This window comes from Hylobates moloch, unplaced genomic scaffold (genome assembly GCF_009828535.3).
Source record: "Hylobates moloch isolate HMO894 unplaced genomic scaffold, HMol_V3 SCAFFOLD_18, whole genome shotgun sequence".
NCBI classification, from domain to species: domain Eukaryota; kingdom Metazoa; phylum Chordata; class Mammalia; order Primates; family Hylobatidae; genus Hylobates; species Hylobates moloch.
This window is the reverse complement of record NW_026652293.1, coordinates 32,778,266-32,799,420: the sequence shown is the minus strand read 5'-3', so window position 1 is coordinate 32,799,420 and position 21,155 is coordinate 32,778,266. Positions and strand designations below refer to the sequence as shown.

General features: G+C 43.3%; 1 pseudogene; it reads right to left on the bottom strand.

Annotated features, from left to right (window-relative positions):
* Window positions 1-584: 584 nt before the first annotated feature.
* On the bottom strand, window positions 585-4,394 carry LOC131381783 (elongation factor 1-gamma-like; annotated as a pseudogene).
* Window positions 4,395-21,155: the final 16,761 nt, after the last annotated feature.

Sequence of the window (21,155 nt, the reverse complement as noted above, 5' to 3'; positions counted from 1 at the left end):
TTTGTGTTCTTTGTTCTTTGAGGAAAGGATGGGGCCTGACAATGACCTTGTAAGTTTTTAGCGTAGCTGAAAGTACATTTATTTATTTCTTTACTTTTAGAGTAAGGTCTTACTCTATTGCCCAGGCTGGAGTGCAGTAGCGCAGTCATAGCTCACTGCAGACTCAAACTCCTGGGCTCAAGCGAGCCTCCTAGCTCATCCTCCCGTGTAGCTACGATTATAGGCATGCATCACCACGCCCAGCTAATTTTTTATGTATTTTTTGTAGAGACAGAATCTTGCTTTGCTGCCCAGGCTTGTGTTGAACTCCTGGCTTCAAGCAATCCTTCCTCCTTTGCCTTCCAAAGTGCTGGGATGTGAGCCACAGGTGTGAGCCACCACTCCCGGCCCAATATTTTTATGTTAAATGTTAATAATGTTGGATGGCAATCTTGTTAAGCCGGCACTTGGTATTTCTCAGTCTTCATAAATGGAACTGACCTTAAATTAAACTTTTTTTTTTCAATATTCAGTTTCTTTTAATGATCCCCATCTCCTTAAAGGACAGGTGCAGGAAGCAAGGCAATGGCAAGGGCAAGAGCTGTTTACTTGAAGATCTTGCCCTGATTGAACTTAGACCACCTGCTGGAAGGCCCCTTTCCAGGAACAGTACTCACAAACCAGTGTCTGGGTGTCCTTGCTGCCAGGATCCAGTTTCTACCACGTGTATGACTCGAAGACCACCTGCCAATCTGGACTCAGTGTCAAGGCAAGCTTCTGGCCTGTGAAGACCCAGGCTCCAGAAATGGAGCTGATATTGTTGCTTCCAAAGAGGATGGCACTGGCAAAGGCATTCTTCCTCAGTTTGTTCAATTGTTGGAACATTCCAGCGATGAGACTGCAACTCCAGAAGGTCTGGGTGAGCTTCTCAGGAAAGCAATACTCAGACCAACCATCCTTATCAGGGTGCTCCCGAAAACACGGCAACACCACATTGTGTCCTTATTGGAGTACTTGTGCTTAAATTCATCCATCACAAAGGTACTCGGGCAAGTGAGCAAAGGGGTCTTGGCTTTAGGCTCAGCAGCCGGTGCCTGCTCACATTCATCCATCTCCTCAGGGGCAGGGTCAGCCACCTTTTTCTCCTTTCTGTTCAGCCTAGGGCTTCTGCTTCTCTTCCCGTGAACTTTTCTCCTGTGGGGTGTCCTTTTTAGGCCTGCTCTCTGCAAATATTTTAGCATCAAATAGGGCCATTTTCTTATATCATTTTACTTCCCCCAAGACAGCCTGGAACTGGGGCTGGTTAATGCAGGTGAGAAAGTTATTATCATGACCACTATTTGTGATTCTGTGATGTTCTGTGTTAATATCCTGAGGGTTTGTTAGGGGATTTCCGTTTTATACCTGTGGTTCCCAAATTGTCTTTTGAGGAGCCCTGGGGCGCCCTAGCTAACTGAGGGCTCTAGAGAATATTTTGACATTTTAGGAGAAATACAAGCTGGGCGCAATGGCTCATGCCTGTAATCCCAGCACTTTGGGAGACCGAGGCGGGTGGATCACTTGAGGCTAGGAGTTCGAGACCAGCCTAGACAACAAGGCAAAATCCCATCTCTACAAAAACTACAAAAATCAGTTGGACATGTTGGCGCACACCTGTAACTCTAGCTACTTGGGAGGCTAAGGCATGAGAATGGTTTGAACACAGAAGGCGGAGGTTGTAGTGAGCTGTGATCGCGCCACTGCACTCTAGCCTGGGTGAGACAGTGAGACTCCATCTTAAAGAGACAGGAAAAAGAGAGAGGGGAGAGGGGAGACGGAGATTCAATATATGTCTGATACCACACAAGCTTGAGTTCAAGGTTTAGACATGCCTCTGGATGATGTCATGTCTTTTTGAAGCTGAGTTTTCAGAGGTTGCTGTAATAAAAAGCAAGTACCAAGTGAAAATCACTGTGGGACAAGAAATGACTGTAGCAGTATACGATGAGATCCCAAAGTTTGAGAAGGGAATTGCTAAACAGGCACATACATCCCTTAGCACAAAATTATTAATATTTAAGAATAAAAACTGGCTGGGCACAGTGGCTCATGCCTGTAATCCCAGCAATTTTGTTACCAGTGGAAGGTGCCCAGGTTCTTGGCTTCTTGAAAAAACTGCACAAAACACAGAAACAAACCAAGGAAAGAATGAAGCAAGAAAAGCAGAGATTTACTGAAAACGAAAGTACACTCCATAGTGTGGGAGCAGGCCAAGCATAGGGGTTCAGGAAACTGGTTACAGAATTTTCTGGGATTTAAATACCCTCTAGAGGCTTCCCATTGGTTACTTGAGGTACACCTTATGTAAATGAAGTAGTGGCCTGTGATTAATCTGATTGGTTGCTTTCTGCAACCAATCACAGACTGAAGTGAAGTTACAAAGTTAAACCCATGCAAACATCTGATTGGTTGCATAAGGTGACCAATCAGAGGCTGAAGTGAAGTTACAAACTTATACTCCTATGCAAATGAAAACTTGGCCTGAGACCAGCCTGACTGGTTGCGGAAGGGGACAAATCACAGGTACTTTCAGTTTTTCATCCGCCACGCAGAAAAGTGGGGGATGCAAAGGGAGTAGCCTCTGGCCCTTTTGTTACTTGGGTGTGGAAAGTTGGAGTTTTCCTTCTGACTTAGTTCTAGGAAGTCAGCATGAATCGGCCTTATGTTCCCTGCCTTCAGACCCTGTAGTGTGTAGTGGTCTGAAGGCAGGGAACATAAGGAGGGAGGCTGAGGCGAGTGGATCACTTGAGGTCAGGAGTTTGAGACCAGCCTGGCCAACACGGCAAAATCCATCTCTACAAAAAGGCAGAGGTTGCAGTGAGCCGAGACTACACCACTGCACTACAGCCTGGGTGACAGGGCAAGACTCCGTCTCAAAAAAAAAGAAAAAAAAAATGCTGGGCATGGTGGCTCTAATCCCAGCACTTTGGGAGGCTGAGGCGGGTGGATCACCTGAGGTCAGGAGTTCAAGACCAGCCTGGCCAACATGACAAACCCCGTCTCTACTAAAAATGCAAAAATTAGCTGGGTGTGGTGGCGCACACCTGTAATCCCAGCTACTCAGGAGGCTGAGGCAAGAGAATCACTTGAACCCGGAGGCGGAGGTTACAGTGAGCTGAGATGGCGCCACTGCACCCCAGTCTGGGCGACAGGGCAAGACTCTATCTCAAAAAGAAAGAAAGAAAGAAAGAAAAGAATAAAAACTTATATAATTATCATTTCAAATGGTTAGTAAATTATTAGGATGTTATAAATACTGATTAAATTGTTTGGACTTAACTACTTAATAAACAGAATTATTACTTTGGTTTTCTTGTGGGGGGGTGGACATGGAGAAGGCACCATGAAAAAATTACTGAGACACTAAAGGTGCCTTTGAGCTGAGAAAGTTTGGGAACCTCTGTCTTACACGGTTGGATCCTAGAATGCTCTGTTTTCACTGCTTTTTTTTTGGTTGGTTTGCTTCTTTGCTATATCTCATCACTACTGTTACCAATGTGCCCTCTCTATACTCATATAGTACTTACAATTGCAGGCACTTAATATATATTAACTTATTTAATCTTTATGACAACTGTGCAAAATAGCTACTATTATTATTCTCATTTTACAGATGAGGAAATTGAAGCTAAAAGGTTAAATACTTCAAAGTCATACAGTTAGAAAGCAGCAGCACAGGATTCAAAGACTCAGTTTGACTCCAGAATCTGTGCTTTTAACTATCTTATTCTGGCCTCCCAACCCCCACCCACTAATTGTTAATTTTGATCTGCTATAGACATGGAAACTAAATATCCAAGCTTGTTGGAACGACATGTAAAGCAAGAGCTGAAACTCACTACTGGGAGAAAAGTGCATGAACTCTACAGTATGTGCGGTCTGCACGAGACTGAGCTGCATAAAATGCTCAAAAATAACTCCTTTTGGCCGGGCGCGGTAGCTCACGCCTGTAATCCCAGCACTTTGGGAGGCCGAGGCGGGCAGATCACCTGAGGTCAGGAGTTCGAGACCAGCCTGGCTAACATGGTGGAACCCTGTTTCTATTAAAAATGCAAAAAATTAGCCAGGCGGTTTGGTGTGTGCCTGTAATCCCAGATACTCGGGAGGCTGAAACAGGAGAATTGCTCGAACCTAGGAGACGGAGGTTGCAGTGAGCCAAGTTCATGCCATTGCACTCCAGCTTAGGCAACAAGAGCAAAACTCCGTCTCCAAAACAAAACAAAACAAAACATAAAAAAACCTCCTTCCCTCTAACTTCACCAGCTGCTGTAGCCAGCAAAGGTGGGGGTGGGAGTGGGTGGATATTTATTGAATTACACAGGATGTCTCAGGCTCTCCATGTTTCTCCGGGGGTCCATGTTTCTCCGGGGATCCATGTTAAACTTGGGTCTTCCAACCAGCAAGTTACTCTTCTACGGAAACAAAAAAGTTTAAAATGCTCCCTTCACTGTAGGAGAGGACAAAAGTGGGCAGAAAATGCAATACAGATACATGACAAAAACAGGATTACCTAGAGGTAGGCAGTCCCATATTAATTCACAAGGAGAAATGTCATTTCAGGGGCAATAGGAAATAAGAAGCGGAAGTTTTGCAGACCTACTGGAGAAAGCAAACTTCCTCAGAAACAAGATTAAGACTGTACTTAAAGTGAACCTCGAGCATATACAACCATGGTGACTTAGATGAATATCCTGGACAGAAAAGAATCAGCAGAATTTGGATAGTGGAATAAGGAAAGTTCAGCTCAGATCAGAGGAACTCATATTGGTTAAGAGGTTTCCCTAACATCCTAGGGAGGAGGAACTGAAAGTTTAAAACAGAACCTACTAAGCCACCTTTGGAGATCTTTATACAGATTTCTGCATAAATCAATCAGTGGGTAGTAAACTGTAGGCTTTCATTTCAGACTTGGGTTCAACCTTTCTCAGTGAAAGATTTTTTTTTTTTTGAGGTGTAGTCTCGCTCTGTCACCCAGGCTGGAGTGCCATGGCGCGATCTCAGCTCACTGCAACCTCTGCCTCCTGGGTTCAAGCGATTCTCCTGCCTCAGCCTCCCAAGTAGCTGGGATTACAGGCACCTGCCACCACACCCATGTAATTTTTCTATTTTTAGTAGAGATGGGGTTTCACCATGTTATCCAGGCTGGTCTTGAACTCTTGACCTCAGATGATCCACCCCCCCACCCCTTGGCCTCCCAAAGTGCTGGGATTACAGGTGTGAGCCACTGCGCCTGGCCTCAGTGAAAGATTTTTGTGAGCTTCATAAAAAACTCATAAAAACTTTTTATGAAGAATCCCCCTATGTGGTGATTTCTAGATAGCAACCTGGATGGCCAGACCCCACCTCATGTGCAGTCAAAATTCTGATTCCCAGAATGGACAAAATGAGAGGAAAACCTTTTTTAGTCTGAGTGTAATATACAAACTTCCTGACAATGCTGAGGATGTTCAGAGTGCTTGCTTATGAAACTGCTTGAGAGCTGGATTCTGGATAGGTGGCATTTATAGCAACATTATGTCCCAGATTTCCGAGGACAGCCCAGATTTCAAATATCCTATCTTACTGTAATTATAAGTAGGCTTGGACTTCTGCTCTTAGGTATCCTGATTTGGATAGAATGAGGAAAATATGGGCATAATATAAGTGATCCTTTCGTGGAGTGTATGATAAGGATAAATACTAGAAGGAAGTCATGGTGGGGTCTAGAAGTATTAACAGCGGTCTACTAAGATTATTCCTTGGTAACATGGTATGAAAAAAAAGCTATATTTGGCGTGAAACAGGCAGAAAGAAACTCCTGCAAATTCAGGGATGGCATGTGTGCCATTTGAAAAGAAGAGAAGAGCCCAGGGGCAAGAAGTCTGGGGACAAAAAAAGAGGCTACTCCTAGGAAAGGTCAACTGTGTCCCCTTGAGAGAGGAGGAAAGGACTAAAGTCTGAGACAATTAGAAGGACGGTGGGGTGGGGGTGTGGGGGGGTAGAAAACAGTCACACAAAGACTCAGCCGAGAGAGGGGAGAGAGAGAGAAAGGGAGAATATTAAAAGTAAGGCTTAAAAAGAAATTTACAAGATCGACTCAGGAGGGCACACTTAGCAAGAGGAGAGAGACAGTTGGGGGAGGAGAGCATATGAAGAGAAGCTAGGGAGAACAAGAAGAGGAGAGAGAGCGAATGAAGTGGGGGGAGCCGGAGCATGTATGGGCGAGAGAGAGATGGTGAGAAGCTTGCAATTTCTCTTGAGATTGTGGATGTCTGGAGGGCCCCAGAGGAATGTTGGGAGAGATCTAAGGCTGGGATCTCTAGAACTAGACCAAAGACTGTCCAAACAAGAAAAATTTAGAGCTGCAGCTCTAAATCTGCTAGAACTGACGATCCCTTCAGGGATCCCTTAGAAGTCCTTCCTCCAAAGCTGTGAGTGATCTTATTTTCTGTGGAACTTCAGAGACACCCAGCAAGACAGTTTGTTGATGTTGTATAACCTTAAGAAAATTTCTCTTTAAAATATTGTTGGCTTGCAAGGTGGAGGTACTTAGCTGACTAAAAGGTATGTTTCTTGGGTTCTTGGGGATGTCAAGGGAAGTAAAGTGTGTGAAACCCTCCCTGCAAAATCTGAGACTTTATGCTACCAGGCAATATTTAGTTTTCAAAGGAAAATACATGTGTGGATGCTATAGCCCTTGCCCAGAGATTCTGAGAAGCTTATCATTTTTAAAGCTTAAGAATGTTTAGTTGGTTTTCTCTCCCACATAATAGTGTAAGTGGAATTTAGTACGAACCTCTTAAAAAGCAATTTGGCAGTGCATATCAGGAACCTTTTAAATTTTCACACTACTTGATATAGAAATCCCACATCTGAGAATTTTCCCTGAGGAAATAACCTTATAGTGCTTTATGCATTTATGCAAAAAGCATTATTTATAATAGCAGAAAATTAGAAGTAACTTAAATGCCCAACAATAAGGGACTGGTTAAGCAAACTCTGGCACCTTCTCTTAATGTAGTATTTTGCAGATGCTAAAACTGTATTTGTAAAACATTCTTAAGGATATGGGAAAATACAGCAAAATATTAAGTAAAAAATTATAGACAAAATATGATCTCAACCATGTTAAAAGGCATTAAAAAAAGACTGGAAGGAAATATGCCAAAAAGTTATTTAAATTGGTGGTCTTAAAATAATGGAGTTACAGATTATTGTTATCATTATTTTTTCTTTATGTTTTCCTATGTTTTCCAGATTTTCTGTAAAAGATCTTTAATACTATTATAATCAGAAAAAAGTTTAATTTTAAAAGTTTAAAAACATCAGGCAACTAAACGTTTACACACATAAAAGTCATTTTGCTAAAAATAATTTTTTTAGGCCGGGCACAGTGGCTCATGTCTATATTCCCAGCACTTTGGGAGGCAAGACAGATGGATCACTTGAAGCCAGGCATTCGAGACTAGCCTGGCCAACATAGTGAAACCCCGTTTCTATTAAAAATACAAAAATTAGCCAGGCGTGGTGGTGCATACCTGTAATCCCAGCTACTCGGGAGACTGAAGCACGAGAGTCACTTGAATCTGGGAGACGGAGGTTGCAGTGAGCCAAGATGGTGCCACTGCACTCCAGCCTGGGTGACAGAGCGAGACTCTGTCTCAAAATAACAATAATAATAATAAATTTTAAAATTTTATATTCTTGCATTGCTATAAGTTAAAAATAATTTTACAAAAGATTTAGGAGTAAAAGGCTAACGAAAAGAAAACAAAAAAAGTGTTAAAAGGAATAAAATGAAATTTAACCTCTGGAAAAACAGGTATTTATGAAAGCTATAGAACAACATGAAAAATGCTTATGATTTAAGGTGAAATGAAAAGAGGCCAAAATAATTATGATTACAGCCATCCAGTTTAGCACCTTTAAGCAATCATACTCAGCCCCACAGCATGCAGTAGGCACCCAGTAAAAGGAATTTCCCTACACATATTGCCATTCTTGCTGTATGAGTCTGTTCTCACACTGCTAATAAAGACATACCTGTGACTAATTTATAAAGGAAAGAGATTTTTTAAAAAAATTCATTTTATTTTAGATGGAGTCTTGCTCTGTCACCAAGCTGGAGTACAGTGGCGCAATCTTGGCTCACTGCCACCTCCACCTCCCAGGTTCAAGCCATTCCCCTGCCTCAGCCTCCCAAATAGCCGGGACTACAGGTGCATGCCACCATGCCTGGCTAATTTTTTATATATATATTTTTTAGTAGAGATGGGGTTTCACCATGTTGGCCAGGATGGTCTCGATCTCCTAACCTCATGATCTGCCTGCCTCGGCCTCCCAAAGTGCTGGGATTACAGGTGTGAGCCACCGCGTCAGGCCAGGAAAGAGGTTTAATTGACTCACAGTTCAGCATGGCCGGGGAGGCCTCAGGAAACTTACAGTCATGGAGGAAGGGGAAGCAAATCCTTCTTCACATGGCAGCAGCAAGGAGAAGTGCCAAGCAAAACAGGGAAAAGCTCCTTATAAAACCATCAGATCTCGTGAGAAATCACTCACTGTCACAAGAACAGCATGAAGGTAACTGCCTCCATGATTCGATTACCTCCCACTGGGTCCCTCCCATGACACATGGGATTATGGGAACTACAATTCAAGGTGAGATTTGGGTGGGGACATAGAGCCAAACTATATCATCTGCCGTGGCTAGCTCTCTGTCTTAGTCTGTTTGGCTGCTGCAACAAAATACCTTAGTCTGGGTATTATAAACAATAGAAATGTATTGCTCACAGTTCTGGAGGCCATAGAGTCCAAGGTCAACGTGCCAGCGGATTCAGTGTCTGAAGAAGCCTTACTCTCTGCTTCAAAGATGGCACTTTCTTGCTGCACCTTCACATGGTGAAAGGGGCAAGACAGTTTCCTTCCATCTCCCTTTATAAGGACACTAATCCCATTCATGAGGATGACACCTTCATGACTTAATCACTTCCCAAAAGACCCCATCTCTTAATACTATCTCATTGGGTATTAGGTTCTAAAATACAAATTTTGGGGGGACACCAACATTCAGCCTATAGCACTCTGTTTTATTTTTAGAGATGGAGTCTTGCTCTGTCAAACAGGCTGGAGTGCAGTGCACAATCACAATTCTCACTGCAGCCTCAAACTCCTAGGTTCAAGGGATCCTCTTGCCTCAGTCTCCTGAGTAGCTGGGACTACAGGCACATGCTACCATGCCTGGCTAGCCTATAGCACTAATTTTTAATTTTTGTGAGTACATAGTAGGGGTATATATTTGTGAGTTACATGAAATATTTCGATACAGGCATGCAATGTATAATAATCACACCGGGTAAATGGGGTATCTATCACCTCAAGCATTTATCCTTTGTGTTACAAACAATCCAATTTTACTCTTTTAGTTATTTTTAAATGTACAATTAAATTATTTTGACTATAGTCACCCTGTTGTGCTAGCAAATACTAGGTCTTAGCCATTCTTTCTATGTTTTGTATATATTAATCTTCTCTACTTCCCTGGCCCTTTCTATGGCACTCTCGAACTTTTCCACCTTTGTATCTTTGCTCTTTGCTTCCTTCTTTTTTTTCCCCCCTTGAGACAGGGTCTCACTTTGTGGCCCAGACTGAAGTGTAGTGGTGCAATCATAGCTCACTGTAATGAACTCCTAGGCTCAAGTGATCCTCCCGCCTCAGCCTCTGGAGTAGCTTAAACTATAGGGGTGTGCCACTACACCTGGCTAATTTTTTAAATTTGTATTTAGAGACTGGGTCTCACTATGTTGCCCAAGCTGGTCTCAAACTCCTAGGCTCAAGCAATCCTCCCGCCTTGGCTTCCCGAAGTGTTGGGATTACAGGCAGGACCACTGTGCCCGGCCTGCTTGCTCATTTTGACACATATTTCTGACTTGGTTTTTATTTAAATTTTGTCTTGCTCCTGCCAAAATAAGCTTACTGACTACTTTTGGTTATGTCTCTCCAGATCTGACCTAGACCATTGTACTCTCCTATCAGCATAGGCCAGCTGCCTCATCTTGAAGAGCTGTTAAAATAAAAAGAAAAAACAGAATGGTAGGAAATCCAGAATACCAAATAGCACTATGGTGGGATTGTGGGTAGTTTATGTCATTTTTCTATAGGTTCAAAATTTTGCAATGTGGTTATGTTATTTTAAATAAAAATATTTGAAGTTTACTGAAGTCACTCATCAAGTGCTTTCATAGATAACTATTGAATTTTCTTCCCTTTCATGATTTCCAAGGATGAATATAAAACTGATATTCCTCTAGCCAACAAGATATGGGGTTTGAGATCCTATCTGGGTCAGAGAATCTGTTCTCCATCTTCCTCCCTTCAAAGCCGACTCTGCACTGCCCCCAGTTTATTTTCCAAAACAGAGATACAAGCACATATTTCCCCTACTTCAAAACTTTGAATGCTCCCCAAATGTTTGCAGGATCAAGTCCAAGTGACTTAATATGGCTCCCAAGACTTTTTTTTTTTTTTTGAGACGGAGTCTCACTCTGTCGCCGAGGCTGGAGTGCTGACTGTTACCTCCACCTCCTGGGTTCAAGTGATTCTCCTGCCTCAGCCTCCTGAGTAGCTGGGATTACAGGCGCCTACCACCACACCCGGCTAATTTTTTTATTTTCCGTAGAGACAGGGTTTCACCATGTTGGCCAGGCTGGTCTCAAACTCCTGACCTCAGGTGATCTGCCCACCTCAGCCTTCCAAAGTGCTAGGATTACAGGCGTGAGCCACTGTACCGGCCCTTTTACAATCATTGTCATTCCATCTCTCCAACTTTATCTCCCAGTTGTCTGCAAACCATTTTTTCTTCCTCTCTGTATGTGATATCAGACTACTTGCCATTCCTTAAACATTTATTATATGTTTAACATATATTAACTATTAACATTTTTCACTTTTTTTTTTAGATGAAGTCTTGCCCTGTCGCCCAGGCTGGAGTGCATGGCATGATCTTGGCTCACTGCAACCTCTGGTTCCTGGGTTCAAGTGATTCTCCCACCTCAGCCTCTCAAGTAGCTGAGACTACAGGCCTGCACCACCACACTCGGCTAATTTTTGTATTTTTAGTAGAGACGGAGTTTCACTATGTTGGCCAGGCTGGTGTCAAACTCCTGACCTCAAGTGATCCACCTGCCTCAGCCTCTCAAAGTGCTGGGATTACAGGCATGAGCCACCATGTCCGGCCCATTTTTCACGTTTTTATTCACATAAAACATTTGTACAGTGAGGAGTATAAAATTTCAGTGTATAACTCAGTGGATGGTCACATAAGTATACACATGTGTAACTGTGACTCAGTAAGATCTAGTTAATTTCCAACTCTCTAGAAGGCTCCCATATCTTTTCCTGTCCATATCTATACCTCCACAGAGATAATCACTATTCTGACTTCTATCAACAAAGATTAATTTTTCCTGTTCTTGAATTTCAAAAAATGGAAACACACCATATGTATTCACCAAAACACAGTACCTTTTTAAGTTTCTCCTGCCTGAGAATAGGAGTGTTAAGTATTTGTCATGTGTCAATGCTCTCCCATTCTGCATCCATTGTAGACATTACTAATTCACTATTTTTTCTCATTGTGCCTAGGTTGGGCTTTAGGCTCTTTTTCTAAACTGCACACCAGCAGCCACTACTAGTTATTCAGAACTGAAATAACTAGTTGGTACTAGTGAAATCTCCCTGGAGGAGAATGACCTCTTTTTTTTTTTTTTTTTTGAGACAGGGTCTTGCTCTGTCACCCAGACTGGAGTGCAGTGGTGCGATCTCGGCTCACTGCAAGCTCCGCCTCCCGGGTTCACGCCATTCTCCTGCCTCAGCCTCTCCGAGTAGCTGGGACTACAGGCGCCCGCCACCACGCCCAGCTAATTTTTTTGTATTTTCAGTAGAGACGGGGTTTCACTGTGGTCTCGATCTCCTGACCTCGTGATCCACCCGCCTCGGCCTCCCAAAGTGCTGGGATTACAAGCGTGAGCCACCGCGCCCGGCCTGAGAATGACCTCTTCTACATGAAAACTATCATCTCCACCACCCACAACACATTTAATAAATTATTTGTCTTAACTGATTCTATCACTAATATCTCTCTAATCTGCCCCTTTTCCCACTCCTACTGCTTCTTTTTTTGTTTGTTTGTTTTGAATGCAGTGGTGTGATCTCGGCTCACTGCAACCTCTGCCTCCTGGGTTCAAGCGATTCTTGTGCCACAGCTTCCCAAGTAGCTGGGATTACAGGTGCACACCACCATGCCTGGCTAATTTTGTATTTTTAGTGGAGATGGGGTTTCACCATGTTGGCCAGGCTGGTCTCCAACTCCTGACCTTAAGTGATCCACCCACCTCGGCCTCCCAAAGTGCTGGGATTACAGGGGTGAGCCACTGTGCTGGCCTACTGCTCCTATTTATATAATCTCTCACCTGATTTTCTGCAATAATCCCTTACTGTTTCCCTTGCTTTCAGTTTGGCTCTTTTATTCTTTTCCACACACTGCTGTTTCCTCTCCAGAAGAAAACAGTATAAATATCCAAATATAACTACATCATTATCCTGGGTAAGACCCTTGAAGGACTACCTTTCCAGTTAAGCATAAGTGCTTAGCATGGTATTACTGGCCTCATGATCTTGCCCCACTCATCTCCTCAGTACCATTTCCTATACCTTGCCCCTCCACCCCTAGATGCCAACTATCTGCAGTTTCCTGAATTGTGCCCTGCCGCTTTTCTCTTCTGTGTCTTGAATGCTGTTTCCCCTACCTGGCTAAGTCCACTCACTCTTCAAGACTCAAATGTCTTTTACTATCTTTTTTTTTTCTTTTTTTGAGACAGGATCTCACTCTGTCACCCAGGCTGGAGTGCAGTGGTACCATCTTGGCTCACTGCAGCCTCTCCTTCCTGGGCTCAAATGATCCTCCCACCTCAGCCTCCTGAGTAGCTGGGACCACAGGCACATGCCACTATGTGCCTGGCTAATTTTTTGTATTTTTAGTAGAGATGGGGTTTCACCATGTTGCCCAGGCTGGTCTCGAACTCTTGGACTGAAGCGATCTGCCTGCCTTGGCCTCCCAAAGTGCTGGGATTACAGGTATGAGCCATCGCACCCGGCCCCAAATTTTTGTTGATCATTCTTTCGCTACTAAAGTTATTCTCTCCCCGGCAAAATCAATTATCTCTTATTTATGTACTCATAATACTTTATACATATCCTTATTGTGGCAGTTATATTATTATCTGTTTATATTTCTGAGAGATCCTTGATGGGAAAGAACTTTATAGCTCCAGAACTCATCAGACTGCATAACATTGTCCTCTAATTTAAAAAATTGTGGTAAGGGCCAAGTGCAGTGGCTCATGCCTGTAATCCCAGCACTTTGGGAGGCTGAGGCCAGAGGATTGCTTGAGCCCAGAAGTTCAAGACCAACCTGGGCAATATAGTGAGACCTTGTCTTCTATCCAAAAAATTTAAAAATTGAGGTGAGAGGATGGCTGGAGGCTGGGAGATCGAGGCTGCAATGCGCTGTGATTGTGCCTCTGTCTGGATGACACGGCAATACCCTGCCTCAAAAAAAAGTGGTAGAAATATACATAACATAAAATTTACTATGTTGGCCGGGTGCAGTGGCTAACGCCTATAATCCCAGCACTTTGAGAGGCCGAAGTAGGCGGATCACCTGAGGTCAGGAGTTCAAGACCAGCCTGGCCAACATGGTGAAACCCCATCTCTGCTAAAAATACAAAATTAGCCAGGTGTGGTGTCACATGCCTGTAATCCCAGCTACTTAGGCAGGAGAATCGCTTGAACCCAGGAGGCAGAGGTTGCAGTGAGCTGAGATCATGCCACTGCACTCCAGCTTAGGTGACAAGAGTGTAACTCTGTCTCAAAAAAAAATTTACTATATTAATCATTTTAAAGTGTACAGTTCAATGATGTCAAGTATATCCATATTGTTGTGCAACCATCACCATCATCCATCTCCAGGATTTTTTAAATGATTTTTTTTTAGAGGCAGGGTCTTGCTCTGTCATACAGGCTGGAGGACAGTGGCACAATCAGAACTTACTGCAGCCCCAACTCCTGGGCTCAGGGGATCCATGTGCCTCAGCCTCCCGAGTAGCTGGGGCTACAGGTGCACGCCAGCGTGACTGGCTTATTTAAAAAAATTTTTTTGTAGAGATGCGGTCTTACTATGTTGCCCAGACTGGTCTTGAACTCCTGGCCTCAAAAGACCCACCCGCGTCAGCCTCCCAAAGTGCTGGGATTATAGGCATGAGCCACTGCACCCAGCCCACTTTCTTCATCCGATAAAACCGAAACTCTATGCCAGTTAAATGATAACTCCCTAGTCTCCCCTCCCACAGCCTCTGGCAACTACCAACCTACTTTCTGTGTCTATGATTTTGACTACTCTCATCACCTCATAAAAGTGGAATCATACAGTATATGTCTTTTTGTGATTGGCTTATTTCACTTACCATAACATCCCCAATGTTCATCCATGTTGTGGTATATTGCGGAATTTCCTTCCTTTTTAAGACTGAATAACATTCCGTTGTATGGATATACCACATTTTGTTTATCCATTCATACACCAATGGACATTTGGGATTGTTTCCACATTTTAGCTATTGTGAATAATTCTCCTATGAACACAGATGTACACATATCTCTTTGAGACCATGCTTTCAATTATCTTGTGTACGTACCCAGAAGTGAAACTGCTGGATCGCATGTTAAGTCTTTTTTTTTTGCCCAGGCTGGAGTGCAGTGGTGCAATCTCAGCTCACTGCATCCTCCACCTCCCAGGTTCAAGTGATTCTCATGCCCCAGCCTCCCAACTAGCTGGGACTACAGTCGCGTGCCACACACCTGGCTAATTTTTGTATTATTAGTAGAGACAGCGTTTCACCATGTTGGCCAGTCTGGTCTCAAACTCCTGAACTCAAGTGATCTGCCTGCCTGTTTCGTCCTCCCAAAATGCTGGGATTACAGGTGTGAGCCACCACACCCAGCCGGTAATTCTATTTTTAATTTTTAGAGGAACCACTATACTGTTTTCCACAGTGACTATCATTTTACATTTCCACCATGAGTGTACAAAGGTTCCAATTTCTCCACATTCATAACAACTCTTATTATTTTCTGTGTTTTGGTAGAGACGGGGTCTCCCTATCTTGCCCAAGCTGGTCTTCAACTTTTTGTTTCCATAGCCATCCTAATGGGTGTGAAGTGGGATCTCATTGTAGTTTTGATTTACATTTCCTTTATGATTAGTGATATGTCTTTTTTGGAGAAATATCTGTTCAAGTTACTTAGACATTTTTCAATTGAGTTTTTTTGGTTTCTGAGTTACAAATATTTTCTCCCATCCTGCGGGTTGCCTTTTTACTCTGTTGATCATATCTTTGTTTTTTCTTTTCTTCTTTCCCTTCCTGACTCTTGTTCTGTTGCCCAGTCTGATTCCTGGACTCAAGCCATCCTCTCACCTCGGCCTCTTGAGTAGTGGTGACTACGGGTGCATGCCAGTGTCCCCAGTTCTGATAGTGTCTTTTGACAAACAAATGTTTTACATTTTCATACAGTTTTTCTTTTGTTGCCTGTGCCTTTGGCGTCATATCCAAGAAATCATTGCCAAATCCAATGTTGTGAAGCTCTTGTCCTATGTTTTATTCTAAGAGTTTTATAGTTTTAGGTCTTATGATCCATTTGAGTTAATTTCTGTATATCGTCTAAGGTCAGGGCCCAAGTTCATTCTTTTGCATCTGGGTATTCCATTCTCCCAGCACCATTTACTGAAAAGACTGTCTCTTATCCATTGAATAGTCTTGGCATCCTTGTTGAAAATCATTTGACCACATATGTGACGATTTATTTCCGGAGAGAGGGCATTACATTTTGTAGGGCATAAAGGTGCACCAGAGTGCAGACTGTTCTAATACATTAGAATTGGTCAGAGGGACATTGTTTAGAATGGAGTTGGATCTCATTTTTGTTTCAGAGAAAAAGGGGAGAGATTTGACTTTGAGGGAGGTAAATTAGCTGACTTAAAGGAAGTTCATGTCAGAATTATAGATATTTAGAGCCAGGTGAGGTGGCTTATGCCTGTAATCCCAGCACTTTGGGAGGCTGTGGCTGAAGGATCACTTGAGTCCAGGGGTTTGAGACCAGCCTGGGCAACATGGTGAGACCCCCCCACCTCTACAAAAAATAAAAAATTAGCCAGGCATGGTGGTGTGTGCCTGTAGTCCCAGCCACTTGGGGGGCTGAGGTAGGAGGATAGCTTGAGCCCAGGAGGTCAAGGGTGTAATGAACTGTGATCATCCCATTGCACTCCAGCTTGGGTGACAGAGTGAGACCCTGTCTCAAAATAAATAAAAAAGAATTGGCCGGGTGAAGTGGCTTATACCTGTAATCCCAGCACTTTGGGAGGCTGAGGTGGGCAGATCACCTAAGGTCAAGAGTTTGAGACCAGCCTGGCCAACATGGTGAAACCCTGTCTCTACTAAAAATACAAAAATTAGCTGGGCGTGGTGGCGTGCGCCTGTAGTCCCAGCTACTCGGAAGACTGAGGCAAGAGAACCGCTTGAACCCGGGAGGCAGAGGTTGCAGTGAGCCGAGATCATGCCACTGCACTCCAGCCTAGGCAACAGAGCGAGATTCCGTCTCAAAAAAATAAAATAAGAAAGAATTATGGATTTTTAGACTCCTTTCCTGACCTAGTTCATCTGGCTCACACCTTTTTCTTTCTTTTTACATTTAAGAGTCAGGGTCTCACTCTGTCACCCAGCCTGGAGTGCAGAGGCACATTCATAACTCACTGAAGCCTCCACTCCCTGGGCTCAAGTGATTCTCCCAACTCAGTCTCTCAAGTAGCTAGGACTACAGACATGCACCACCATTCCTGTTTAAATTTTTAATTTTATTTAATTAATTTATTTTTTTGAGACAGAGTCTCCCTCTGTCATCCAGGCTGGAGGGCAGTGGCATGATCTCAGACCACTGCAACCTCTACCTCCCGGGTTCAAGTGATTCTCCTGTCTCAGCCTCCCGAGTAGCTGGGACTACAGCCATGTGCTATGCCCAGCTAACTTCTGTATTTTTTAGTAGAGATGGAATTTTAACCATGTTTGCCAGGCTGGTCTTGAACTCCTGATTGCCAAGTGATCCAACTGCTTTGGCCTCCCAAAGTGCTGTGATTATAGGTGTGAGCCATGGTGCCCAGCCAAATTTTATTTTTTTTAAGATGGGGTCTCACCATGTTGCCCAGGCTGGTCTCAAGCTCCTGGCCTTGATCCTCTTGCCTCAGCCTCCCAAATTGCTGGGATTACAGGTGTGAGCCATCATGCCTGGCTCCCTTGTTTTTATGTATAAAGAAGGCTGATGTTATTCCTAAGGCCAGGATTACCAACAAATATGTATCACGGAAGGAAAAGTTCAGCTCTGTTGAGGAAGTACTTCTATTTCCTAGAATAGGCAGATTTGGTAAGGAATGAGCTCTCTATAGCTACGCATGTACAAACAGAAGTCAGATGAACACCTGCTGTATAAGGCAAGTCTGAACATCTCTCTCCTTGTTTATAGATGTTCCGTGATTGCCCATTAACTTCGGAATAAAAACTTGCTTTTTTAAAAATGATGCGGTCCTAGTCTAACTTTATAGCATCATCTTCTGCCATGTATATATGTTCTTGATAGCTCTAACTTTATGAACGCTAATGTCCCTTTAAATTCTAAAATCTTATTCACTTAAAAAAATGCCATCTTAAGAAAAACTGACTTTCTAATGTTTCAATGAAGTAAGCTACAGGGTGTGGCTGTAGTTTAAAATTCCACACATAGAATCCTCAGGACAGATGAAATGGAATCAACAGGTAGCAAGTACACACATGTGAGTCTAAGGACACATGAAGTCCAAATGGGGCAGATGAGAAGAAACTACATTTTAAGAAGAAAGGAAATTCATTTGTGTGGAACGTTTACCATGAAATAGGCATTTTTACACATTTTCATCTCATTGACTTTTAAGAATGCAAACAGACAAAGAGAAGTAAATCCTTTACGCTATCTTGAGGTGAGCACACACCTTAAGAGCTCTGGTATTGTCATGATCTTTGCAAGAATCACAAAAATTTTAAACACTGACCATATCTTATGCTTTACAGACAACTTAGAGTGTCAACAAGCAATTTCTGAGTGCTTTCTATGTGTCAGGATTATGCTGGGTGCTGAAAATACAAAGGTAAAGGAGACTTGGTTAGGAGCACATCATGGGGGTGATGCCTGTTTTTCACTAGATATCATTATCATCCAGGGCCTATAGTCTCTCTCCTTGGAGAAATCAAGTACACAGGAAAAAAAATGGGGCTCACAGAAACAGCGTAGCAGGTCTGATTGTATTTATCTCTGCGTAAGTGATCAGTGATTCCCCAATTACTACAATATAAAGCCTGCTTTTTTTCCAATGGCATACAGGGCCCTTTATGATCAAACAGCAAAACTTGGTTTGAACAGACTTAGGCACCTTTCTTTTTTCTTGAAATGGAGTCCTGTTCTGTCACCCAGACTGGAGTGCAGAGGCATGATCTCGGCTCACTGCAACCTCTGCCTCCCGGGTTCAAGTGATTCTCCTGCCTCAACCTCCCGAGTGAGTAGCTGGGATTACAGGCACCCACCACCATGCCTGGCTAATTTTTGTATTTTTAGTAGAGACGGGGTTTCACCATGTTGGCCAGGCTGGTCTTGAACTCCTGACCTCAAATGATCTGCCCACCTCGGCCTCCCAAAGTGCTGGGACTAGGCACCTTTCTTGTTATAATTTTACTTACCAAGTCACCTTTTCATTCAATATTATTAGTTTTTTACTAAGTTTTCTTATTCACCTAGGAAGACAACAGAATATGAATATGATCTGCTGAGTAATTATATTCCTCATGAAATACAATGAAATAAGATTTTTGCTGCAAGTTATTTTCACCCGGGTTTGGATGAAACTAAGTTTTCAGAACTTCCAGACTGGAGGCTTAACCACAATCATGAGATTTCCCTTGAAAGTGTAATTCCTCAGAGTATTTTTACATAGAAATCAGACATTTACCATTTTATATCTCAAAAACCTGTGGTTCAATGGAAAGAATACAGGGCTGGCATTCTAGTCCAGCCTGTGACTTACTGTATGACCCTGGGCATGAATTAAACCTTATACTCCATAAATTTCCTTATTCTTTGTGTCAGAACCATACTTGCTCTAGCTGTGATGATAAACAAAATTATAGTTGCCAAAATTTTCAACTCGACAAGTATGTAGGTATCAGAAGGAATACCTTGTAAGTATCTGTGCTGAAGTGTACAATCTATTGGGGTCACGGAATTCAGAGAATAGAGGGATCACATTCAGTGGAGTGCAGAGGAGGGGTGGTAATCAGGAAGATTTAACAAAGAAGGTAGAGGTTGAGCTGGGTATTGGGGAATAAGCAAGGTAGTAGAAGAGAGTTATCTGGCGGGGATAAGGGCAGAGAGGCACTGAAATTCTCAGTCTGGCCCCAGTTTTCTTTTCCAGACTCATTATCTTCTGCACACTCCCGACTCAATGTTGTCCTCTGAATCACAGACATGTGTCTGGCACACAGCAGGCAAATCTTTTTTTTTTTTTTTTTTTGTTGAGACGGAGTCTCGCTGTCACCCAGGCTGGAGTGCAGTGGCGCGATCTCGGCTCACTGCAGGCTCCGCCCCCTGGGGTTCATGCCATTCTCCTGCCTCAGCCTCCTGAGTAGCTGGGACTACAGGCGCCTGCCACCTCGCCTGGCTAATTTTTTGTACTTTTTTGTAGAGACGGGGTTTCACCGTGTTAGCCAGGATGGTCTCGATCTCCTGACCTCGTGATCCGCCTGCCTCGGCCTCCCAAAGTGCTGGGATTACAGGCGTGAGCCACCGCGCCCGGCCAGCAGGCAAATCTTCAAGGTCCAGCTTCTAGTTCTTCCACTGAGGTCTCACCAAAGTGGAATTTATCACACTCTCCTCTGGATTTGCCCAGCTCTTCGTTAATAAGACCTGTTGCTTTTATTGTAGCTCACCTGCTTGCTCAATGGTGAACTTTTTGGAGACAGGAATCAATGATTTGTCTCTGTCTCCCTAGGCACCTAACAACGCTTTGCTCTTAATTAGGAAATGTTTACTCAATTGAACTTGTTCTAAGGACACTGATATCACTGAATTGAAGGGCATGTCGGTATCTTCTTAGTGTCTCTATAGGCTTTTAGGCTTTCAGCCTGTTGAAGTAGGGATTTTTTCTTTGTTTCTAGGCTAGCCAAGCGAAGCAGGGATACAGATTAAGAATTTGCAGATGAGGAAACTCAGAGGGTACATTTGCTCAAAGGCATCATGTTGATAAACGCCAAAACCAGGTAGGGCTCTTTTGACTTGAAATCCAGTCCTCTATCCATTGTACCTGGGCCTTGTAGCATCAGCCAGATTGGAGTAAAATGCACTAACTCTGAACCCTAGTTTTTTCATCCGTAAATGGGAGCAACAGTACGTACCTCACAGGGCTATCGTGAAGTGGAGCGTCCCTCTGTAACCTCTAACCAGTCCCAGCCTGAGTCACATTATAAGAAAATTTATAAGGCACTATCTTGTAGATACTTAAGATTTAACATCTTCCCTTCACCTCTACGTCCACTCTTTTTATGCCTTTTTCCTGCCTAGCATGTGTCAAACTCAAAGGGCTGGGCAAAGAGCACAGAGGTTGTGGGCTTTGTCCAGCTTTGAGGTCAGAGGTTGGCTAAATAATCTCTGAGGCTGGGGTCTTAAAAAAAACAACAAAAAACAAAACTAACAAAACCTTAAGTCCGTTCTGCCCGTGACTTTAAATAATTATGTAGAGGAATGTAATACGTTAAAAGCAAGGGGATGAGGGGCCCCATTGATGGTAGTTGGTTTTATGCCTGCCTGCAGCTAAAGAAATGATTTCTAAAACCACTTTTGGGGGTGGGAGATGGAGTGCTCCAGAGATTTCTCTTTGAGCTCCTTCATTCCTGAACTGACTGCCTTTTAAAAGGAAAAAAGGTCCAGCTGCTGTGGGCTGGAGGCCGTGGTGAGTGGGTGGGGGTCGACCCTGG